The sequence below is a fragment of the Bubalus bubalis genome, chromosome X (genome assembly GCF_019923935.1).
Source record: "Bubalus bubalis isolate 160015118507 breed Murrah chromosome X, NDDB_SH_1, whole genome shotgun sequence".
NCBI classification, from domain to species: domain Eukaryota; kingdom Metazoa; phylum Chordata; class Mammalia; order Artiodactyla; family Bovidae; genus Bubalus; species Bubalus bubalis.
Window position 1 is genome coordinate 17,566,925 of NC_059181.1, and position 24,332 is coordinate 17,591,256.

Below are 24,332 nucleotides of genomic sequence, written 5' to 3' on the forward strand. Positions count from 1 at the left end.
AATGTCTCTGCTTTGATGTATTACAGAAAAGGCAAAACTATTTATGGAGGGAAGACTCTTACCATAGAGGGAGGCTATTACAATAGAGGAGGACTCTCACTGTTGAGAGAGGACTATTATAGCATATATTAGACTATTACAGTAGAGGGTGGTCTATCATTGTAGAGGGGGGGCTATTACTGAACAGAGGGAGCTATGACAGAGAGAGAGGGACTATTATAACAGAAAGAGGACTATTACCTTAGGGGGGACTATTATAATAAATGGTGGTCTATTACTGCAGACAGGGACTATTACAATAGAAAGGGACTACTGAAATTGAGGAAGACTATTACTATAGAGTGGGGACTACTAACATAGAAAAGGAACTATTAATATAGACTAGGGATAGCAGAAAGGGACTATTAGTGGAGAGGGGAAACTATGACAATAGAGGCAGGACTGTTACAGTAGAAGGGGGACTTGACTGTGGAAGGGGAATACTGAAAACAGAGGGAGATTACTAGATGAGAGACTATTACCACAGAGACAGAATTATTACAATAGGGAGTGGACTATGACAGTAGAGGGGTCATTTACTGTAGAGGGAGATTATAGCAACGGAGGACTTTTACTCTAGAAGGGGGATATTAGAGGCAGACTATTATAATTTAAGGGGACTACCACAATCAAGGAGGACTATTATTCCAGAGAGGGGACTATGACAGTACTAGAAGGGGAACTTTGACAATAGAGGGGGGACTATCACTATATAGTAGGACTATGACATTAGAGGGGGGGCTATTTCAGTAGAGGAGAGACTTTTACTGCAGAGGGGGGACTATTACAACAGAAAGTGAAGTATGACAATGGAGACAGGACTATTAGTGTATGGGGTGGAGGACTATGACAGTAAAGGAGAACTACTACCCTATTACTCTTGCCTTCCTCGGTGGCTCAGGCAAAGAAGCGTCTGCCTACAATGCGGGAGACCCGGGTTCGATCCCTGGGTTGGGAAGATCCCCTGGAGAAGGAAGTGGCAACCCACTCCAGTACTCTTGCCTGGAGAATCCCACGGTAGGTTACAATCCATGGGGTCGCAAAGAGTCGGACACAACTGAGCAACTTCTCTTTCACGTTCATTACTCTATTAGATCTCTAATAGAGAACTGTTACCCTATAGGGGGACTGTTACTATGACAATAGAGGGAGCTAACACTGTAGAAGAGGAACCATTACTGTAGGGGGGCTATGACAATAGAAGAGGAGTAATACATGAAGGGGGACTATTATTACAGAGGGGCGACTACAACAGTAGCAGAGCACAGTTACTGTACAAGTGAAGTTTTCAGAATAGAGGGCTATTACTCTAAACCCTATGACATTAGTGTTGGTCGTTCAGTCGTGTCTGACTCTTTGCAACTCCATGGACTGACCGCATGGAGCCCCACCAAGCTCCTCTGTCCATGGATTCTCCAGCTAAGAATACTGGAGTGGGTTGCCATGCCTTTCTCCAACTATGATATTAGAGGGGGCTGTTACTATAGAAGGGGAACTATCACTGTACAGGGGAGAGTATGACAATAGAAGGGGAGTATTACTGTAGAGGGGAGACCATGACAACAGAAGGGTACTATTACTATAGAGAGGGGCCCTTAAGAATAGAGACAACCCCTGTCCATGGAGAGCAGTAAACAAAAATAAAGGTCCAGGCATGTGTTTGCCATGAAAGGAGTCCCTGATGGCATGCAGACCACCAGGACACCCACCCATAACAGGAGACAGGGGACACTCAGACCCTGACTGGAGGCATTCCCAGCTTCTTAGCTGCTCAGGTGGGTGCTTCATCCTGGGAGCCTGTCCAGTCACTTTTACTGCAGCAACACCCACCAGATGGAGAGACCGCCTCCGGGGAGTGAAGGGCGTGTGACCTTGTGCCTGGGCTCCATCGCCCCTAGGATGGAAGCCCCCATACCTGGAGCCCACAGGCTCGACTGGGTCCCTCTCAGCCCCAAGAGGAGGGGGCTGGTGCACAGTGCGAGGAAGGGGGACCCTCTGGAGGAGGTCGCCAGCTCTAGCCTCAGGGAGAGCAGACTTGAGCTGCTGGGGTCTGTCTGTTGGTCCCTGTCTCCCTGCTCCCTTGCTCCTCCTCAAACCCCCACTTAACCTCCTGTGTCTCTCTGCCCCCTCGCCCTCCTGTCTGTCTCTCTTCCTGTCTCTGTCCATTTCTCTCTGTGTCTGTTTCTCTGTCTCTAGAGCACTTCTCCCCTCTCCACCACCCCATCCTCCTTTCTCTTGGAGAGAAGTCCACAGGTACCGGTTTCTCAGAGCCACGCCTCCATGCCGTCAGCACCAGGTCTTCTGTATGTCCTGTTTTCATTATGCAACACCCCATTTCCTCCCCCAGATCGCCCAGGCTTGGCCTCCGATGGGCTGGCAGGTGAGCTTGCCCGGATCCTTCCTGAGCCACCAAGGTGAACGCCAGCTGGATGTCGGCGCTGAGTTCTCAGCTCTGGGACATGCCCCCGCACCACCTCTCCATCCCAGGTGAGGCCCCGCAGGCTCGGCTCAGCGGGGCTGCGGCTGCGAGACGGGTCCAAGTGTGGGAAGCCTCAGAGCCAAACATGCACACATGCAGGCACACACAGGAACACTGAACACACACACGCATGCACACACACACACCAAACACACATGCACACATACTGCACACACATACATACACACACCAGCACCTTCCCTTGTCTGTCCACTTTATCCCATTCAACCCGGAAGGTACGAGAACCCCCGAGAGTCTGCCTTCAGGACACATGCCGGCCTCCCTGGGGGGCAGGGTTGTGTTTTCTCAGCCACTCTGTCCTACTCCTGGGGACCCCTCACCTTTCCACCCACGTTTTCCATCAGAGCTTCTGCAGCACCTTCTGCACTTGAGCCTGGAGGGCCCAAAGTTTAAGGGGGCCACCCGCCCCCAAAACAACTCGATAAGTGGTACCAGAACTATCTAATTAAAATGAGGAACCTCTGACTCCAGCCAGTTTGGTTGCAAAAAGTGCTGCAAAGCTCAGCTATGGGCGGGCATCTGGACTTGGGGATGGCCAGTGGTGACCAGGCAGGCGGGCACTTCCAGGGTGACACTGCTGTGCTTAGGCCATCTGAGGGGTGGCCACCAGACACCTTGGCCTGGGAGGGGAGGGTCCCTGCCAGACAGCACCCTGCTCACCTCCTCAAGGTGCAAACGTGCCCCATTCTCCACCGGCACTCCTCTGGCCGTGCAGACACTGGGCCGTGCCCTGGCTCTGTGACCCTGGGCACTGCCCGCTGGGAGCCCACATGAACAGTTGGACAAACAGGAAGTGCTGTTTTCTATGGAAGGCAGCTTTAGACTCTTTCTCACCCTCTCGACAGCTGTGGGGTTCTATGCCGGCCACCCCACCCTGCCTGGGAGGAGGGGCCCCCACACGGCTCTTCCCTTGAGAGTGTGGAGCAGACAGGGAACTGTGGACCCAGTCTCTCAGCTCTTCTGGGTGCTTCCCCGTGGGGAAAGCTGTGGGGGCCCCACAAGGAGGAGGCTTCCGAGTCTCCAGGACCACAGAGGGGCCCTTGGCCGCTCTCCTTCCTGTACCCCTTACAAAATAACTTCTGATGCCTCTCCCCCAAGCCCAGGCACCACTCATCTGCTTCTGTCTTGGTAAATTTGCCTGTTCTGGACATCTCTTATAAATGGACAGGTAAAATGTGTCCTTCTGTGTCTGCTTCTCTCACTGACCATCACACGATGGTCCAAGGTCCATCCACGATGTAGCCTGTGTCAGACCTTCACTCCTTTTCATGGTGACTCATACACCACTGTGTGCATGGACCACATGCTGCTGACCCACCCATCCATCCATCCACCCACACACCCACCCATCCACTCATCTATCTGTCCATCCACCCACTCACCTATCCATCCACTCATCCATCCAACCACCCACCCATCCACCCACCCATCCACCCACCCATCCATCCATAAATCCACCCATCCATCATCCATCCATCCACCAACCAATCCATCATCCATCCATCCACCGATCGATCCATCCACCCACTCACCATCCATTCATCCATCCATCCACTTATCTATCCACCCATCCATCCACTTTTCCATAACATCATCAAATCAAATTATATTATGAACTTGTAAATCCTCCTTCCCATCCCTTGACCCTGAGAATAAATAAGAAAAGAAAAAAAGAGAAAGAAATAAAGCTAGTCCAAACCTATGTTCAGAGACAGAAGGGAAAGATTTCTGGATTGTCCCCAGGTGACTGCTAAAGTGTGAACCTCTCCACACTGTCTCTGAAACAGATCACACAGATTTAAAAGGGAAAAGAATAAGTGAAACCACACTTAAGTGACCACAACATTGGTGTCATAAAGAGCCTGAAAATACTATGAATAACTTCAAAGTACTTGTAACTAGAGAGGGTCTGTCTGTGCTCAGTTGTGTCTGACTCTTTGCAGCCCCATGGACTGTACCCACCAGGCTCCTCTGTCTATGGGATTCTCCAGGCAAGAACAATGGAGTAGGTTGTCATTCCCTTCTCAGGGGATCTTCCCAACCCAGGGATCACCCCTGCATCTTTTATGCCTCCTGCTTTGGCAAGCGGGCTCTTTCCCATGAGCACCACCTGGGAAACAACAAACCATAAAAACAAAAGCCATCTTAAGCGTTCCCTGTCCAAAACGGGATTCCTTAAATACATTGACTTTCACTTTCTCACATCTGCAGAGACCCCATTTCAAGACAAGATTCAGTTTCCAGGACTCAGTGGATATGACTTTCGGGACTCCCCCATATCCCACTGTGCTATAGCTGTGCATCCTTAGGGTGGCTTGGGGGCACAGAGGACAGGCTCAGGGAGTGACGTGTCCCCTGCCTGGTGTGCCTGCAGGGAGCCACAGCACGATGACCTACTGCCTGAACAAGAAGTCACCCATCTCTCACAAGGAGTCGAGGCTGCTGCAGCTTCTGGGCAAAGTGCTGCCATGTGACACCCTGCCCATGGTGCTCAAGAGGTCCACCACCAGGTGAGGGTCTGCGGGCATGCCCGGGCCCTGGACCCAGCTCCAGCCGCTAGTGTCACCCACAGGGGGCGGTGTCCTTATCCCTCTTGGGGAAACGGGATTGAGAACAAACCTGCTGTAAAGCAGAATTGCTGTTTAGTCACTCAGTCATGTCTGACTCATTGCGACCCCATGGACTGTGGTCTGCCAGGCTCCTCTGTCCATGGGATTCTACAGGCAAGACTACTGGAGTGGGTTTCCATGCCCTCCTCCAGGAGATCTTCCCCACCCAGAGAGCCTCCCAGAAAGGTAGGAAAGGACACAGCTTTACTGTGGAACCAGCCTGAAGCCAGAACGGGGACCCATGGACTAACAGCATCACCGTCTGAAGTCACAGAGGCCGGGGGAGCTGGGAGGGGAAGGGGGAGGCTGGGTCCCGCCCTTTGTGTAGCTGAGCTGACACCAGTGCTCCTTCCTGGTCCCAGATAAGCAATAGCTGAGTTCCCATGTCCTCTGAGGTGGGTTTACGTTTGCACCCCAGGACCCCCTCCAGGGAGACTTTCTTGGTGGTGCAGATGGTAAAGAATCAGCCTGCAATGTGTGGGACCTGGGCTAGATGGTTCGGGAAGATCCCATGGAGGAGAAAATGGCACCCCACTGTAGTATTCTCACATGGGAAGTCCCATGGACAGAGGAGCCTGGAAGGCTAGATTCCATGGGGTCACAGAGAGTCGAGATGACTGAAGCGACTGAGAACACAGGCACGCACTCACACCCCTCCCCTGTAGTGCTTCTCCAGGGTGGATCGGGGTTTTTATGGGGTACAGAGAAGCCAGAGTGGGATGCAGTCATTGTGGAGGATGGAGAGGAGTCAATGGCGGGGGCCCTGTCTGTGGGGAGGGGGCACCCAATTGACAGTGGTCCTGTCACTGGCACACACATTACCCAGGGGGTGGATGCAGGATGGGGTAGAAAACCCATCTGGGCCCAGGTGCCCGCAGGAGCAGGGGCCCACCTGGGTGGGACAGATGGCCCCTGCCTTCCTGTACCCGCGCTTGAGGGGCACTCATATTCCTGGTTTTTCTGCTCCTGGGCTGGTCCTCCCAAGAGGACAAGAGGCTGTCAAGCACAGCTCTTACCTGTGTAATTGCTTCCTCCTGGGAGGTCCCTGGTTGCTGGAATCCTCCTCAGGGGGTCTGATTGGCAGGGAGCCAGGGCTGGAATGGGAACAACTACATTCTTGCTTGCATCAGGTGCCTACAGCCTGGCCTTAAGAGCTCACACCCAGAGGAGGGAGCGAGCAGCAGGGGGTCCACCAGAGCCCGGGAGTCCTGCAGGACTGGGGTCCCTCTGCTCGGGGGGTCCCTTGGTGCGGGGTCCCTCTGTTCTGCATCCCTCCAGGGCAGGGTCCCCTCCATACTGGGGGACCTCGGTGCCGTGGTCTCGTGGTATGGCTCCCAAAGAGATCTGGGTGTGTGCGGGGTGGGGTGGGGCACAGGTGGTGGTCTTTCAGGGGGTGTTTAAGATCAGCGGCTGCAGCAGCACTTCATTTAATCCTTGTAGAGGTGGATGGCAAGTGCCTGACAGCAGCTGACAATATTCATATGAGTCTTTGTTTTTTCTTTTAATTTGGATTGCGGAGAGGGGGGGCTGTGACATCCTTTCCCATTGTTTTATCCTTATATCTTATTCTTTTTCCATTATGACTCTGTGTAGAGAACACAGTACCATTTTCTGCTACTAGTTTATGTTAATATTAGTTTTTTGCTTTTTCTTTTATTTTGGATAGAGAGAATCCATTATTTTCTTCCCCACTTTTTTATCCTTATTTTTTTTTTTCCATTATGACTCCTTGTAGAGAACACAGTACATTTTCTGCTACGAATTTATATTAGGGCTTCCTTGGTGGCTAGTTGGTAAAGAAATGTGCTTGCAATGAGGGTGATGTGGGTTCGATCCTGGGTTGGGAAGATCTGGAGAAGGGAAAGGCAACCCACTCCAGTAATCTTGCCTGGATAATTCCATGCACAGAGGGGTCTGGTGGGCTACAGTCCACTGGATCGAAATGAGTTGGAAACAACTGAGCAACTTTCACTTTTCAATGTACGTTAAAGTTATTTTTTGCTTTTTCCTGTCTTATTTGTGTGGTGGACAGATGTTTCGTCCTTTCGTTCTCTTCCCTTGATTCCTTCTTGCCTTTCCTAGTGCTGTTTGTGGGGGTGGGCACAGACCTCTGTGGGTCTAGTGTGTCCTCATGTCCAAGGGTCCAGCTTGGGTGTCATGGAACCTTGGTGTTGAACCCACAGGGAGCTTCCACCCAGGGACTGCCTGAAGGAGCCTGAGGCTGGACTCTGCAGGAACACCCTCCCAAGACCACAATCTCGACCCGGGCTCTGTGCTCCACATGACCAGTGACCCTGGGGACCCTGTTCCCAGAGGCAGTGCCTCAACCCCAGCAGCACCAACATGGTTGATTTCACAGTGGCCAATGTGGCCCTTAGTTGGGCATCCTCAGTGCATGCCCAGCCCCTCAGTGGGGGGCTTCCTTCTGTGCCCAGCACAGATGACTGACCTCTGTGTGCAGGTGCTGAGCATCACAAAACACCTGGATGCTGGCGTGAGGACCTGCAGATGGCGCACATGGAAGAGGGCACCGAGAGGAACCTGCACTCTGGCCACATGGTGTACATGATGGCCCTCATGGAGATGGGGGTGGGGGCAGGGGTACGGACGGTGTGGTCTGCCAGCCAGGGACACCCATGTCTGGTCCAGGCAGGAGGGGGAGGGCCTCTGAGGGGATGGGCACACGTCCACTCAGGTGGACATATGGTCACTCCAGGCATGAGAGGCTGACCTCTAAGGGGACAACACAGGTCTACTCCAGTAAGAAGACACTGACCTCTAAGGGGACAACACAGGTCCACTCCAGTTAGAAGATGCTGACCTCTAAGGGGATGGACACACATCCACTCAGACGGACACACGTCCACTCAGATGGACACACAGTCACTCCAGGCAGGAGAGGCTGACCTCTAAGGGGACAACACAGGTCCACTCCCATTAGAAGACACTGACCTCTAATGGGACAGACACACGTCCACTCCAGGCATGAAAGGGCTGACCTCTGGCATCAGTCACTCAGAATTCCCGACCAACGTGCGTTTCTAAACTTACACCTGCACCCCTGGCCTCTGGGGTGTCTCCCAGAATTTGGCTATACCAGGTCCCTGACATGTCTTTTCCTGTGTCTAGTTTTGGGGTGTCCAGTCCATTCTCTCGGCTGCTGGCCAAGTCACTTAATGTCTCACTCTGGCCTCGGACCCCAGTGCCCCCGCCACAGAACCTAAAGACCCTTGGGGTCTGGAGGTTCTGTCCTGGGCCTCAGTGTGTATGTACCCTGCTGGCCTCGCATGCTCCCTGGAGTACAGACTTCACACAATATTATAAGCAATGCTCTCTGCTGCTGTGCATGCACACACACATGCATATCTGTGCACACACAGACCCTGAACACATGCACACCTGTGTGTGCACCTGTACCTACTGGAGTGTGTACATACACACACACACACACACACACACACACCAGCACACCAGAGCAATGCCACGGCTCCCCACTGCCACCCAAGAGAGGCTGGGTCCCTTGGGAGCAGGCGCCATGCTTTATGTCTTTGTGTGTCAGGACACCCCAACCTGTCTGTAGAGTGGCTTTCCTGGGGGAATTCCCCACCCATGACCCTCTGTTTCTCACTACAAGGCCCTTCACCCCACCCCCACCCAGGACATGCTCACGGAGATCTGAGTGGCTGGAGAACCACGCCCAGGAAGTGGTTATCCTGGCATGCAGGAACTTCGAGGGCGTGATAGAGGACCTGCACGAGTACCTGATGGGCTGCATCAAGAACATCTTTGGGGACATGCTGTGTCCCCATGGGGTGTGAGCAGGGGCCACAGGCTCCCCATGCTCTTGGCAGCGGGGTTGGTGGGAGTACTAGGCCTCACTGTAATCAGACTATCTGCTCGCTGTGTGAGGCTGATTCAGGCACCAGGTGATGCTGCTCATGGAACCCCAGTAATCCACCCACCACTGTCTCCACTCAAACACCCCCAAAATCTACCAATCACTGCTCAAGACACCCCAATAACCCACCCATCACCGTCTCCACTCAGACACCCTAGTAATCGACCCACTAGTGACTCTACTCAGACATGCCAATAACCCACCCATGACTGTACTTCTCACAGAGAACCCAATAATCAGCCCATCACTGCTCATAGACACCCTAATAATCCACACATCACTGTAGTTTCTCGGACACCCCCGATAACTGACACATTGTGTCACAAGGCACCCTAATAACCCCTGTGCACATGTCTCATGGGCACCCGGGTAATTCTCCCCCTAGGAGGTGCTGACTCTGCACCAGCTGTGGTCCCACGGCCAGCAGGTCATCCTGTCGTACAAGGACGAGGCATCCATGAGTCAGCATGCAGAACTGTGGCCTGGTATCCCCTACTGGTGGGGGAACCAGGTGAAGCCCCGAGACCTTGTCCACTACCTGGAGCTCATGAAGAGCTGCAGCCACCCAGGGGAGTGCTGCCTTCAAACCAGGACACCTGGCCACATGAATGTCCTAGTGCATGGGGCTGGCTTTGGGTTCAAGTGGAGAAATGGAACAGGATGTATTAGGGGACATTATTCTGTTCAGCACATGGGGACCAGGGCGTGGACATCCTTGGGGATGTTACTGTATCCACCACAGGGGGTCAGGATGTAGACAGGATGTGGACATCTGTGTGAACATTATTGTGTCCACCACACGGGGCCAGGACATGGACATCTTTGGGGTCACTGTCCAGCCCGCCTGCCCTCTGTAACAGGAGATATTCATGAGTCAACACCCCTGTGAGCCCCTGCTGTCTGAACTTTGGTCTCTGTCAGACATCTGAATCTCTGACCTCTATGGAGGCCAGAGTCTGGGTGAGTGATGGCACAGCTTGGTGACTGCGTGGGCAGGTGACCCCATGGGTTAGGGGTCGCATGGGTGGGTGACTGTGTGGGTGGGTGACCCCACTGGTCACATGGGCGGGAGACCATGTTGGTTGGAGATCACTTGGGTGGGTGACTGTGTGGGTGAGTGACCGGTTTGAGTTGCTGAGTGCAGGGTGGGTTACCATGTGAGTTGCTGACCCGGTGAGTGGGTGACCACATGGGCGGGTGACGGTGTGAGTGGGTCATCATGTGGTTAGATGAGCGCATGACCTCACAGGTTAGTGACCCCATGGGTGGGTGCCCACGGGGGTTGGTGGCCAGTGGAGGGATCACTGCATGGGGTAGTGACCCCGTGGGTGGGTGACCACGTGAGTCGGTGCCCACACGGTTTGGTTGGCCACATGACTCCGTGGGTTAGTGGCCGCACGCGTGGGCGGCTGGCCCCACAGCCGGCACCATGAACAGCAGCCCCTCTCTTGTCCCAGGCAGGCTGTTGGTGGCTGGCATCAACCTCTCAGAGAACCTGGAGTTTGTCTGCATCCACCCGGCCTGGTCGCTGGAGAAGCTGACCCAGTGGGGGCTCCCCTACCTTTGCGCATGGGTGCAGGGCCAGTGCCCGGGGTTGGCCACTGGCCGTACCAACACCGTTGCAGGCGAATTCATCTGGGCCGATGGGTTTGTTGGCGACGTCATCAGGTTGAACTGGAAGCTGCTTCAGGGCTGACAGACGGCGCGTGTGTGGAGCTGGGCATCACAGAGGCTGCGTCTCAGTCACGTCCTGCGACGTTACCGGCCTTAACCGGAAGCCGCCTCGGGGCTGAGGGACGGCGCACTGAGGAGCTGGGCCTTGCGGAGGCAGCTCCTCGTTCATATCCTGTGACGTCACTGGGCTGAACCGGAAGCTGCTTGGGGCTGAGGGACGGCGCATGGGTGGAGCTGGGTATCATGGAGGCTGCATCTCAGTCACGTCCTGTGACGTCACCGGCCTGAACCAGAAGCCGCCTCGGGACTGCCGGTTGGCACGTTGAGGAGCTGGGCGTTGCGGAGGCTATTCTCAGCCCTGTCCTGTGGGGCTTGTCATCCGTCCGTGCGTCCACTGAATGTGGGTAACTGCCGAGGTGGGGCCAGGTGGCAGGGTCCATGGTCTCCTCGGTCCTCCGTGTGTCTCTCGGTGACTTCAGGGTGTGAGGTGATGATTAAAGGTGAGTGCACTCAGAGAACCTGGAGTTTGTCCGTGTCCACCCGGCCTGGTCCCTGGAGAAGCTGACCCAGTGGGGGCTCCCCTACCTTTGCGCATGGGTGCGGGGCCAGTGCCCGGGGTCGGCCACCGGTGGAACCAACACCATCGCAGGCGAATTCATCTGGGCCCACGGGTTTGTTGGTTCTCGGGTCTGTGGCTTCCCCATGGGAGAGGCTGGGGTGCCCCCTCTCCCCGGGCACTGAGACTAGAAGATGGTGACCCCCAGCTGGGGAGGGGAGGAGGCGCTATGACATAGTGTCCATAGGAGGGGACTGAGCGCATAGCGATCCCACTGACAAATCCCTTTTATTAGATAAGGGGCTTCCCTGGTGGCTCACTTAAGAAGGCCTTCTTATCTCTCCTTGCTAGTCTTTGGGACTCTGCATTCAGGTGGCTGTATCTTTCTGTGTCTCCTTTGCTTTTCTCTTCTCATCTATTTGTAAGGCCTCCTCAGACACCCACTTTGCCTTTTTGCATTTCTTTTTCTCATGGATGGTTTTGATCACCACCTCCTGTACAATGTTAGGAACCTCCATCCATAGGTCCTCTGGTACTCTGTGTGCCAGATCTAACCCTTGAATCTATTTGTCACTTCCAAAGTATACTCACAAGGGATTTGAATAAAGCAAAGAAACAGAGGAAAACAATACAGTGGGAAAGACTAGAGACCTCTTCAAGAAAATGAGAAATGCCAAGGGAACATTTCATGCAAAGACAGGCACAATAAAGGACAGAAACATTATGGGCCTAACTAAAGCAGAAGAGATTAAGAAGAGGTAGCAAGAATACACAGAAAAACTGTTAAAAAATCTTAATAACCTGGATAACCACAATGGTGTGATCACTCACCTAGAGCCAGACATCCTGTAGTGCAGACACGTGGGCCTTAGGAAGCAGCAGTACAAGCAAAGCTAGTGGAGGTGATTAAATTGTAGCTGAGCTCTTTCAAATCCTAAACGGTGGTACTGTTAAAGTGCTGCACTCAATATGCCAGCCAGTTTGGAAAACTTGGCAGTGGCCACAGGACTGGAAAAGGTCAGTTTTCATTTCAATCCCAAAGAAGGGCAATGCCAGACAATATTCAAACTACCACACAACTGCACTCATTTCACATGCTAGGAAGGTAATGCTCAAAATCTTTCAAGCTAGGCTTCAATAGTATATGACCTGAGAACTTCACAGTCCACACATTCTTTTTTTTTAATTTTATTTTATTTTTTAACTTTACAATATTGGATTGGTTTTTGCCATATATCAGAATAAGCAACCTAGATGTCCATCAGCAGATGAATGGATAAGAAAGCTGTGGTACATATACACAATGGAATATTACTCAGCCATTAAAAAGAATACATTTGAATCAGTTCTAATGAGGTGGATGAAACTGGAGCCTATTATACAGAGTGAAGTAAGCCAGAAAGAAAAACACCAATACAGTGTACTAATGTGTATATATGGAATTTAGAAAGATGGTAACAATAAACCCTGTATACAAGACACACATTCAAACCGTTGATTCTAAATGCACAGTGATGCCATAAAGATGGTCAAGGCAAAGACACACAATGTGATTTTATTTATGTCTAAATCAGTGAAACAAAATATTCACTGCAAGGTACAAACTTTTTTATCATGAAAAATCTTATGTTTGAATATGAAATATCCTGCTGAAATTGAAAAATATGTTTTAAAGTGAAATTCTTTAATTGTCAATTATTTTGAGACTATGGGAAAAAAGAAAATAAAATTACGTTCATTGGGGCTGCTTCAGTTCAGTTCAGTCGCTCAGTTGTGTCCAACTCTTTTCATTGGGGGCTGCTTAAACTTTCACAGATTTTTTTTCTTAAAAACTCCCTTACAGTTTTACAGTCTTAATTAGACATAAAATGATCAGTAGATTTTATACTATGTTTGTTTTCTGAACATTTTCATTTCTTTTAATTTATGAATGTAACTAGAATGTTTTTCTATTAAGTGAGTATTAAAAATTACTCCTCCTGTGTGGAACACACTGTTTACCCTACTGTTGGGAGACATTTTATTGCCTAAAACCTTTCATAATTCAGCTCTACGATCTAGGTTTTTTTGTTTGTTTGTTTTGCTTTGTTTAGGCTGAGAATTTTCTCATGTATTTTTAGTATCTTCAGAGTCTCTGTTAGGCATACGTCTGCTGTTGTTTCCTTGCACAGTCGTGTCCCAACTCTTTGCCACCCCATGGACTGTAAGCCCACCAGTCTCTTCTGTTCACGGGGATTCTCCAGGCAAGAATACTGGAGTGGGTTGCCATGCTGTCCTTCAGGGGATCTTCCTGACCCAGAGATGGAATTCACCCCTGCTATGGCTCCTGCATTGCAGGCGGATTCTTTACCACTAAGTGAAAATAGATCATGTATACGTGAAACCCACTTTAATTATGAAGACTCATGATTGGTGAAAAGCAAAGATGGAGAAGGCCAAACAAGCATTCATCTTTTACCAATTAATAATAAGAAAAAGCCCCTTCATTCCAATTTGCCTTCCTTTATTTTTTCAATTAACTTTTCATTGAAGGATGATTGCTTTCCAGAATTTTGTTGTTTTCTGTCAAACTTCAGCATAACAGTCTTTCTTAACTCATAGTTTCTCTTTAATATCATCTTATCCTGTGTCAATAACTTCTTTTAACATTTCTTACAGACAAGGTATCTGCTGAGAATGAATTCCCCAATTTTTTGTTGATATGAGAATATCTCCTTCTCCTTTGTTTTTGAAGGATAATATTTCTGGACATAGAAGTTAATTTCAGTAGTTTTTTAAAAAAAGCATTTTATTTATTGACATGTTGTACCTGTACCATGGATTTACTAGTTAAGCTGTGTAATTCATTGATTTGTAACTTATTCATAAGTTGAATAACCATAACCACAGCCTCATTCTAGAATATTTTCATCACTCCAATGGGAAACACTTTCCAGTTGGCAGACATTTTCCATTTGCCCCTTCATCTGGGCCCTTTCATTCACTCCTCTGTTTTCGGTCTTTAGAGCATTACCTAATCTGGGACATATGCATTCACATGAACAGTATAATGCAATACACAGCCTTTTGTTCCTGGCCTCTTTTAATTAACATAATCATTTCAGAGAGCTAGCATGTAATAGCTTGTATAAGAACTCCAATCATTTGATGGCCAAATAATTTTGCATTGCATGTTTTATTTATTCGATCACCAGTTGATGGACATATGAGTTATTTCAACTTTTTAAACTTTTTTTAGTTTATTTCTTTTTAAACTTTATTTTTAATTTAATAATTTAAAAATTTTAAATTTGATGGCTTTTTCTGCATCTATTTAAGTTATCATATGATTTTTAGCTTTCCTCTGGTTAATATGGTCTGTCACATTGATTGATTTGCAAATTTTGAAGAATCCTTGCATCCCTGGAATAAACCCAACTTGATCGTGGTTTTTGATGTGTTGTTGAATTCTATTTGCTAAAATTTTGCTGAGGATTTTTGCATCCATGTTCATCAGGGATATTGGTCTGTAGTTTTCTTAATTGGTCTTGTCTTTGTCTGGTTTTCATATCAGGGTGATGGTCGCCTTGCAGAATGAGTTTGGAAGTGTTCCTTTCTCTGCAGTTTTTTGAAAGAGTTTTAGAAGGATAGGCATTTGCTCATCTCTGAATGTTTGATAGAATTCACCTGTGAAGCCACCTGGTCCTGGGCTTTTGGCTTTGGGGAATTTTTCGATCACAGCTTCGATTTGGAGCTTGTAATTGGGTGGTTCATAATTTCTATTTCTTCCTGGTTCAGTCTTGGAAGATTGAGCTTTTCTAAACATCTGTCCATTTCTTCCAGGTTATCCATTTTATTGCCGTAGAGTTGTTCATAATAGTCTCTTATAATCCTTTGTATTTCTGCATTTTCTGTTGTAACCTCTCCTTTTTCATTCCTAAGTTTGTTGATTTGATTCATCTCTCTCTTGTTCTTGATGAGTCTGGCTAAAGGTTTATCAATTTTGTTTATCTTCTCAAAGAACCAGCTTTTAGTTTATTAATCTTAGCTATTCTTTCATTTATTTTTCATTTATTTCTGTTCAGATCTTTATGATTTCTTTCCATGTACTAATTTTGGCTATTTTTTTGTTGTTCTTCTTTATCGGTTGTTTTAGGAGTCAACTGAGGTTGTCTATTCGATGCTTTTCTTGTTTCTTGAGTTAGGGTCGTATTGCTACAAACTTCCCTCTTAGAACTGCTTTTCCTGCATCCCATAGGTTTTGAGTTGTTGTGTTTTCATTGTCATTTCTTCCTAGAAAGTTTTTGATTTCCATTTTTATTTCTTCAGTAAACTGTTGGTTATTTAGAAACATGTTGTTTAATCTCCATGTGTTTGTGTGTCTTACAGTTTTTTTTTCTTCTACTTGATATCTAGTCTCATAGTGTTGTGGTCAGAGAAGATGCTTGATACAAGTTCAATTTTGTTAATTTTACTGAGGTTTGATTTGGGACCCAAAATGTGGTCTATCCTGGAGAATGTTCCATGTGCACTTGAGAAGAAGGTGTATTCTTCTCCATTTGGATAGCATGTCCTCAAGATATCAATGAGATTCATCTCATCTCATGTGTCATTTAAGAGATGTGTTTCTGTATTCATTTTCTGTTTTGATAACCTGTCCATTGGTGTGAGTGGGGTGTTAAAGTCGACTGTGATTGTTTTACTGTCAGTTTCTCTTTTAATGTCTGTTAGTTTTTGTCTTATGTATTGAGGTGCTCCTGTGTCGGGGGCATAGATGTTTCCAATTGTTATGTCTTCATCTTGTATTGATCCCTTCATCACGATGTACTGTCCTTTAACTATTGTAATCTTCTTTAGTTTAAGGTACGATATGAGGATTGCTATTCCATCTTTCTTTTGATTCCCATTTGCATGGCATATATTTTTCCATCCTGTCACTTTCAATCTGTGTGTGTCTTTAGGTCTGAAGTGGGTTTCTTGTAGACAGCATGTACATGGGTCTTTTTCTTTTAAATTAATGTATTTATTTTAATTGGAGGCTATTTACTTTGCAGCATTGTGGTGGGTTTTGCCATATATTGAGTTGAATCAGCCATGGGTGTTCATATCTTCCCCATCCTGAAACCCCAGCTACTTCTCTCCCCATCCCATCCCTCAGGGTTTTCCCAGTGCACTGGCTTTGAGTGCCCTATGTCATGCATCAAAGTTGGATGGGTGATCTATTTCACATATCGTAATATACATGTTTCAGTGCTAGTCTCTCAAGTCATCTCACCCTGGCCTTCTCCCACAGAGTCCAAAAGTCTGTTTCTATGTGTCTGTTTTGTTGTCTCGCATATATGGTCATCGTTACCATCTTTCCCTTATATATGCGTTAATATACTCTATTGGTGTTTTTCTTTCTGACTTACTTCACTCTGTAAAATAGGCTCCAGTTTCATCCACCTCATTAGAACTAATTCAAATGCATTCTTTTTAATTGCTGAGTAATATTTTATTGTGTATATTTACCTCAGCTTTCTTATCCATTTGTTTGCCAAAGGACATCTAGGTTGCTTCCATGTCCTGACTATTGTAAACAGTGCTTCGATTAACAATGAGGTACACATGTCTGTTTCAATTCTAGTTTCCTCGGTGTTTATGTCGTATGGCAATTCTATTTCCAGTTTTTTTTTTTAGGAATCTCCACACTGTTCTCTGGAGTGGCTGTACTAGTTTGCATTCAGTCAAAGAACTAGTCAGTTCTTTGCATCAGGTGGCCAAGGCATTGGATTTTCAGCTTCAGCATCAATCCTTCCAATGTATATTCAGGACTGATTTCCCTTAGGATTGACTGGTTTGATTTCCTTGCGGATCAAGGGACTCTGCAGAGTATGTATGTGTATGAATCAATATTTGTTGTGCTTATGCTGCCCTTTCATGGAGAAATAGAAGAATGCTAATGAATGTAACTTATAAAATCCAGATGTATTCTCTCATATGTATATGTGTGTATGAATAAATATTTATGGTGTTTATGCTGCCCTTTTGTGAAGAATGCTTATGAATATAATTTATAAAATCCAGATGTGTTCTCTCATATGTATATGTCAGTTCATATGTATATGTTAGTTGCTCAGTCGTGTCTGTCTCTTTGTGACCCCATGGACTGCAGCACACCAGGCTTCCCTGTCCATCACCAACTCTCGGAGCTTACTCAAACTCATGTCCATCGAGTCCATGATGGCATCCAACCACCTCATCATCTGTCATCCCCTTCTCCTCCGGTGTTCAATCTTTCCCAGCATCAGGGACTTTTCCAATGAGTCAGTTCTTCACATCAGGTGGCGAAAGTGTGTGGGTATGAATAAATATTTACTGTACTTTAGCTGCCCTCTCATTGAGAAATAGAAGGATGCTTATGAATTTACTTCATAAAATCTGAATGTATTCTCCCATATGTATCAGTTCAGTTCAGTCGCTCAGTTGTGTTTGACTCTGCGACCCCATGAATTGCAGCACGCCAGGCCTCCCTGTCCATCACCAACTCCCAGAGTTCACTCAGACTCATGTCCATTGAGTCAGTGATGCCATCCAGCCATCTCATCCTCTGTCGTCCCCTTCTCCTCCTGCCCCCAATTCCTCCCAGCATCAGAGTCTTTTCCAATGAGTCAACTCTTCCCATGAGGTGGCCATGTACTGGAGTTTCAGCTTTAGCATCATTCCTTGCAAAGAAATCCCAGGGCTGATCTCCTTCAGAATGGACTGGTTGGATCTCCTTGCAGTCCAAGGGACTCTCAAGAGTCTTCTCCAACACCACAGTTCAAAAGCATCAATTCTTCGGTGCTCAGCCTTCTTCACAGTCCAACTCTCACATCCATACATGACTACAGGAAAAATCATAGCCTTGACTAGATGGACCTTTGTTGGCAACGTAATGTCTCTGCTTTTGAATACGCTATCTAGGTTGGTCATAACTTTCCTTCCAAGGAGTAAGCATCTTTTAAATTCATAGCTGCAGTCACCATCTGCAGTGATTTTGGAGCCCAAAAAAGTAAAGTCTGACACTGTTTCTACTGTTTCCCCATCTATTTCCCATGAAGTGATGGGCCTGGATGGCATGATCTTCGTTTTCTGAATGTTGAGCTTTAAGCCAACTTTTTCACTCTCCACTTTCACTTTCATCAAGAGGCTTTTGAGTTCCTCTTCACTTTCTGCCATAAGGGTTGTGTCATCTGCATATCTGAGGTTATTGATATTTCTCCCTGCAATCTTGATTCCAGCTTCTGCTTCTTCCAGTCCAGCATTTCTCATGATGTACTCTGCATATAAGTTAAATAAGCAGGGTGACGGTATACAGCCTTGACGTACTCCTTTTCCTCTTTGGAACCAGTCTGTTGTTCCATGTCCAGTTCTAACTGTTGCTTCCTGACCTGCATACAGGTTTCTCAATAGGCAGGTCAGGTGGTCTGGTATTCCCATCTCTCAGAATTTTCCACAGTTTATTGTGATCCACACAGTCAAAGGCTTTGGCATAGTCAATAAAGCAGAAATAGATGTTTTTCTCGAACTCTCTTGTTTTTTCCATGATCCAGCGGATGTTAGCAATTTGATCTCTGGTTCCTCTGCCTTTTCTAAAACCGGCTTGAACATCAAGAAGTTCATGGTTCCTGTATTGCTGAAATCTGGCTTGGAGAATTTTGAGCATAACTTTACTAGCATGTGAGATGAGTGCAATTGTGCGGTAGTTTGAGCATTCTTTGGCATTGCCTTTCTTTGGGATTGGAATGAAAACTGACCTTTTCCAGTCCTGTGGCCACTGCTGAGTTTTCCAAATTTGCTGGCATATTGAGTGCAGCACTTTTGCGGCATCATCTTTCAGGATTTGAAGTAGCTCATATGTATATGTGGGTATGAATAAATATTTACTCTGCACATGATGACCTCTTGAGGAGAAACAGAAATATGCTAATGAATATAATTTATAAAATCCAAATGTATTCACTCGTATGTATATGTGTGTATGCTGCCGTTGCTGCTGTGTCACTTCAGTCGTGTCCGACTCTGTGTGACCCCATAGGCGGCAGCCCACCAGGCTCCCCCGCCCCTGGGATTCTCCAGGCAAGAACACTGGAGTGGGTTGCCATTTTCTTCTCCAATGCATGAAAGTGAAGTCGCTCAGCCATGTCTGACTCTTCGCAACCCCATGGACTGCAGCCCACCAGGCTCCTCCATCCATGGGATTTTCCAGGCAAGAGTACTGGAATGAGTTGCCATTGCCGTCTCTGTGTATGAATAAATATTTATTGTGCTTATGCTGCCATCTCATGGAGAAATGGAAGAATGATTGTGAATTTATAAAATTCAGATGTATTCTTTACATGTTGAAAATGATACTGTATAACTTTGTTAAAAATTAATATATGCTCATAACAGAAAATATAAAGTTGGTAGAAAAGTACAAAGAAAGAACGAAATCACCCATGATCTCATTTAACATTGGCTCAGAATTCTGAGTTCCTGGGACAGGGAGATAAAAAGATGAGGGTGTGCTAGTTCTTTTATTATGAAATCATCTTTTCTGCTATTAGAATGTTAACATAGAACTTGGTTTTGATACGTGATTCTTTGTTTATTATCTTTAAGTCTCTGCTTTTACAAAGACCTAGTAATTTGACTCCCTGTTTAGAGACTGTTTGCTTCAAGTTTGTTTTGTTTTTCCCATTTTTGCTATAATTAAAAAAATGTTGCATGTCATGGCTATGGTAAATAGTGATGCAGTGAACATGGGGGTGCATGCATCTTTTTGAATTAAGGTTTTCTCCAGGAAAATGCCCAGGAGTAGGCCATATGGTGATCGTATTTTTTGTTTTCTAAGGAGCTGCCATAGAGTTCACCATAGGGGTGGTACCAATTTACATGCCCTCTGACAATGCAAGAGGGTTCCCTGTTCTCAACGCTCTCTCCAAATTATTGTTTGTAGAGTTTTTGATGAGGGCTATTTGGACTGGTGTGAAGTAATACCTCATTGTAGTTTTGATTTGCGTTTCTCTGGTAACTAGTGATGTTGAGCATCTTTTCAAGTGTTTGTTGGCCATCTGTATGTCTTCTTTGGAAAAATGTCTATTTAGATCTGCCCATTTATTGAGCGTTTTTTTTTTTTTAAATCCTGGGCTACATGTGCTGTTTGTATATTTTGGAGAGTAATGCCATGATAACTAATGAGAACTGTCTGTATAGCACAGGTAACTGTCCTCAGTGCCATGTGGTGACCTAAATGGGAAGGAAACTGAAAAAGGACGATGCATACATATATATACAAATACACACATACATGCAACTGGTTTACTTTGATGTACAGCAGTAAGTAACACAACACTGTAAAGCAACTACATGTGTACATACTGTAGGCTCCATTTACAGGAAGTTCTAGATAAGGCAAAGCTAATGTTTACTGATAGAACTGAGAACAGGGGTTGCATCGGGGAAGGGGAGTGTGGGGAAGGGGCCCAAGAGTTTGTCTAGGATGGTGGGAAAAAATATTGCAGTGAACATCATATATATAATCTTCGTGAAATTGCATAAATACTTCTGCAATGTAAATTCCAAACAAGGTCTTGCTAATTGGCTCCATGCGTTGATAAATTTACTGCTCCTGCTGCTGCTGCTGCTAAGTCGCTTCAGTCGTGTCTGACTGTGCGACCCCATAGACGGCAGCCCACCAGGCTTCCCCGTCCCTGGGATTCTCCAGGCAAGAACTCTGGAGTGGGTCGCCATTTCCTTCTCCAATGCATGCAAGTGAAAAGTGAAAGTGAAGTCGCTCAGTCGTGTCTGACTCTAGCGACCCCATGAACTGCAGCCTACCAGGCTCCTCCGTCCACGGGATTGTCTAGGCAAAAGTACTGGAGTGGGGTGCCATTGCCTTCTCCGGATAAATTTACTAGATACTGTCAAATTGTCCTTCAGAAAGTTGCATCACTTTATGCTTTCAAAACAACACATGAGCACTCATTTTCCAACCTCTCATCCTCAATTTAGAGGAAACATTTAGTATTACTCAGTGCTTTCATTGAACTTTTGTCAGTTTTCATGGTGAGAAGTCATATTCCATTATTGTTTTGGTTTGCATTTCATTACCAATTAGGTTCAACATTTCCTCCTGTTTTCTGGTAATCTTAATTTTTCTTCTGAGTAATTTGCATTTCTTTCTTCCCTTTGTTTACTTCGTGTTTGTCTTCTATTGGGTTTTTCATCTTTTCTTATTTTACCTTTTGAACTCTGCATAAATTAGGTAAATGTGCCCTTTGTCAGCTCTCTTCCAAATATTTCTCAATTGCCATTTTATAATTCCTTGTTTATTAATTATTTACCCATGCAGGAATTTTTCTGCAAAGTGTTAATTTTCCCTTTTTAGCTATTGGACAAAGATCAGTTGAATTAAGAAATTTAAATAACTGAGAAAAACTCCAGGGAACCAGAGGGTGTATGTTGAAAGATTGTAGGGAGGTGGGACAACTCTCTCTGGGTTTATCTGTATGCCTTTCCATATGTACTTTTTGCTTTACCCTGAAACACACACGCACACACACACACACACACACACACACACACACACACATATATATATATATATATAAAGAGAAAAAATGAAGTGGAGGTGGGTAGCGCCATGATGGGCCAAGATGAAGCCAGGACGGGTGGGGCCGCACCTTGGTGTCCCAAACATAGGAGTCAGCCATAGGTTTGGTCAGACCTGTGAAGCCAGTGGGGACATGTCTCTAGAGCTGGGATTGGAGGACCCTGTGATCCCCAACAGGTGCTCAAAGCCAAAATCACCAGGAGGGGAGCACAAGCAGAGCAATGATGCTGCCCAGGAGGCCTGTCACCATTGGGCCAGAGGCAAAGTGATGCTACTTTTATTATTGAAAATGTAGTCTGTGGATATTGGGAAAAGAACTTGGTCAGGGCATGGAGTGTGAAAAAGTAAATAAAAACCATGTTTAATCTCACTACGGTTCATATTTTGGGGCTTCCTTGGTGGCTCACTGGTAAAGAACCCGCCTGCCAATGCAGGGGTCAGGAATTAGAAACCTGGGTCAGAAAGATCCCCTGGAGAAGGGATTGGTAACCCACTCCAGTATTCTTGCCTGGAGTATCCCATGGACATAGGAACCTGGTGGACTACAGTCTATGGGGTTGCAAAAAAATCAGACATGACTGAGTGAGCACACAATATTTTACCCTATCTCCTTGGCATCTTTTTTCAGCTCATATTTTTAAATATGAAATTATGCTTCATGTGAATTTTGGTTTTCATTGTTCTTTGCTCTGTACATTCCCCAACACTTTATTATAAAATTTTCCAAACATACAACGAGGTTGAACATGTTTTCTACCTAATACACAAAGACTTCCCACCTAGATTCTACTGTAACTATTTTACAATACTTCCATCCCATCCATCAGGGTCTTCTTCGACCCATAAGTTTCTTGCCAGGTTGGATGTCCACTTCACCTTTGTGTGGGTGCTCACTGCTGTGGCTTTTTGTATCCCACCTCTTGGTTGCATCCCATGATATTTCTTGAGTTGACCCTCCTTCACTCAGTATGATGACCAGTACATTTATCTCTATCTCTGAAGACTGCCACTTTCATATTTCAGCCCTTGATTCATAATTCATTCTAGACCTGTATCACATTTATATATTCATTCCTCTGTCTAGGTATGCTGTCTTTACTTTGATCTCTTTGATGTTCTGAACGTTGCTGTGGGACCTGGTTTGGGGTGTGTGGTGTTTGAAATCTGTTCATTTCTGAAATATTCCAGGAGAGGGCCTGATTTATCATACTGTCTCTACCTCTTCAATTATTTATTTATTTATCTCTCATGGGAGTGCACTTTTCTCGTCATGCTCATAGTGGCTCTTACCAGGTCCATCCCATCAGTACCCTAATGCGTCCACTGTACTAACGTTACTCTACCATTGATGCCAGGTCCAGCTTTCAACAGTGGCCTTTTTCATGCTCAGGCAGAGGTGATAATGTCCTTGCAGCTTGCATGTTTGTATCTTCGAATTCACCCTATGTGTAAATTGTCATGTGTTTTTTTTAAAGAAACACGTAATTGTGTTTACCTGTTCATATCCTCTTCCTGTTAGCTTCCCCTGTGTTTACTTGAGTTTTTTCCCCCTATATGAACCCTGGCAATTCGTTAAGGGTTCACACTATTCACAGCACCTCTCTGAATAGTGTGTCCATCAGCAGGCATTTTAATGTTGCTGTTAGAGAAAATGTCCACAGGGCAGCAGCATTTCTTCATTCCCTCCTCTTGTGGCTATGGTAAAAGCAACCTGGGTGGTTATCCAGGGCCTGGTTGTAAATGAGAGTAATAGGAGACACAAGAAGTCGCCAAAAACTTTTGTCTCTGTATTCTTTGAAGTTTTTTTTTAAGTGATATATATTCTTTTCTTTTTTTATATATATTTCTTTTTTTTAATTTTATTTTATTTTTAAACTTTACATAATTGTATTAGTTTTGCCAAATATCAAAATGAATCCGCCACAGGTATACATGTGTTCCCCATCCTGCATCCTCCTCCCTCCTCCCTCCCCATACCATCCCTCTGGGTTGTCCCAGTGCACCAGCCCCAAGCATCCAGTATCGTGCATCGAACCTGGACTGGCAACTCGTTTCATACATGATATTTTACATGTTTCAATGCCATTCTCCCAAATCTTCCCACCCTTTCCCTCTCCCACAGAGTCCATAAGACTGTTCTATACATCAGTGTCTCTTTTGCTGTCTCATACACAGGGTTATTGTTACCATCTTTCTAAATTTCATATATATGCGTTAGTATACTGTATTGGTGTTTTTCTTTCTGGCTTACTTCACTCTGTATAATAGGCTCCAGTTTCATCCACCTCATTAGAACTGATTCAGATGTGTTCTTTTTAATGGCTGAGTAATACTCCATTGTGTATATGTACCAAAGCTTTCTTATCCATTCATCTGCTGATGGACATCTAGGTTGCTTCCATGTCCTGGCTATTATAAACAGTGCTGTGATGAACATTGGGGTACACGTGTCTCTTTCC

At 46.3% G+C, this 24,332-nt stretch overlaps 1 pseudogene; it reads left to right on the forward strand.

Moving 5' to 3' along the window:
- The window catches only part of LOC112577696, a 16,781-nt pseudogene extending 6,039 nt beyond the window's left edge, over positions 1-10,742 (forward strand).
- Positions 10,743-24,332: the final 13,590 nt, after the last annotated feature.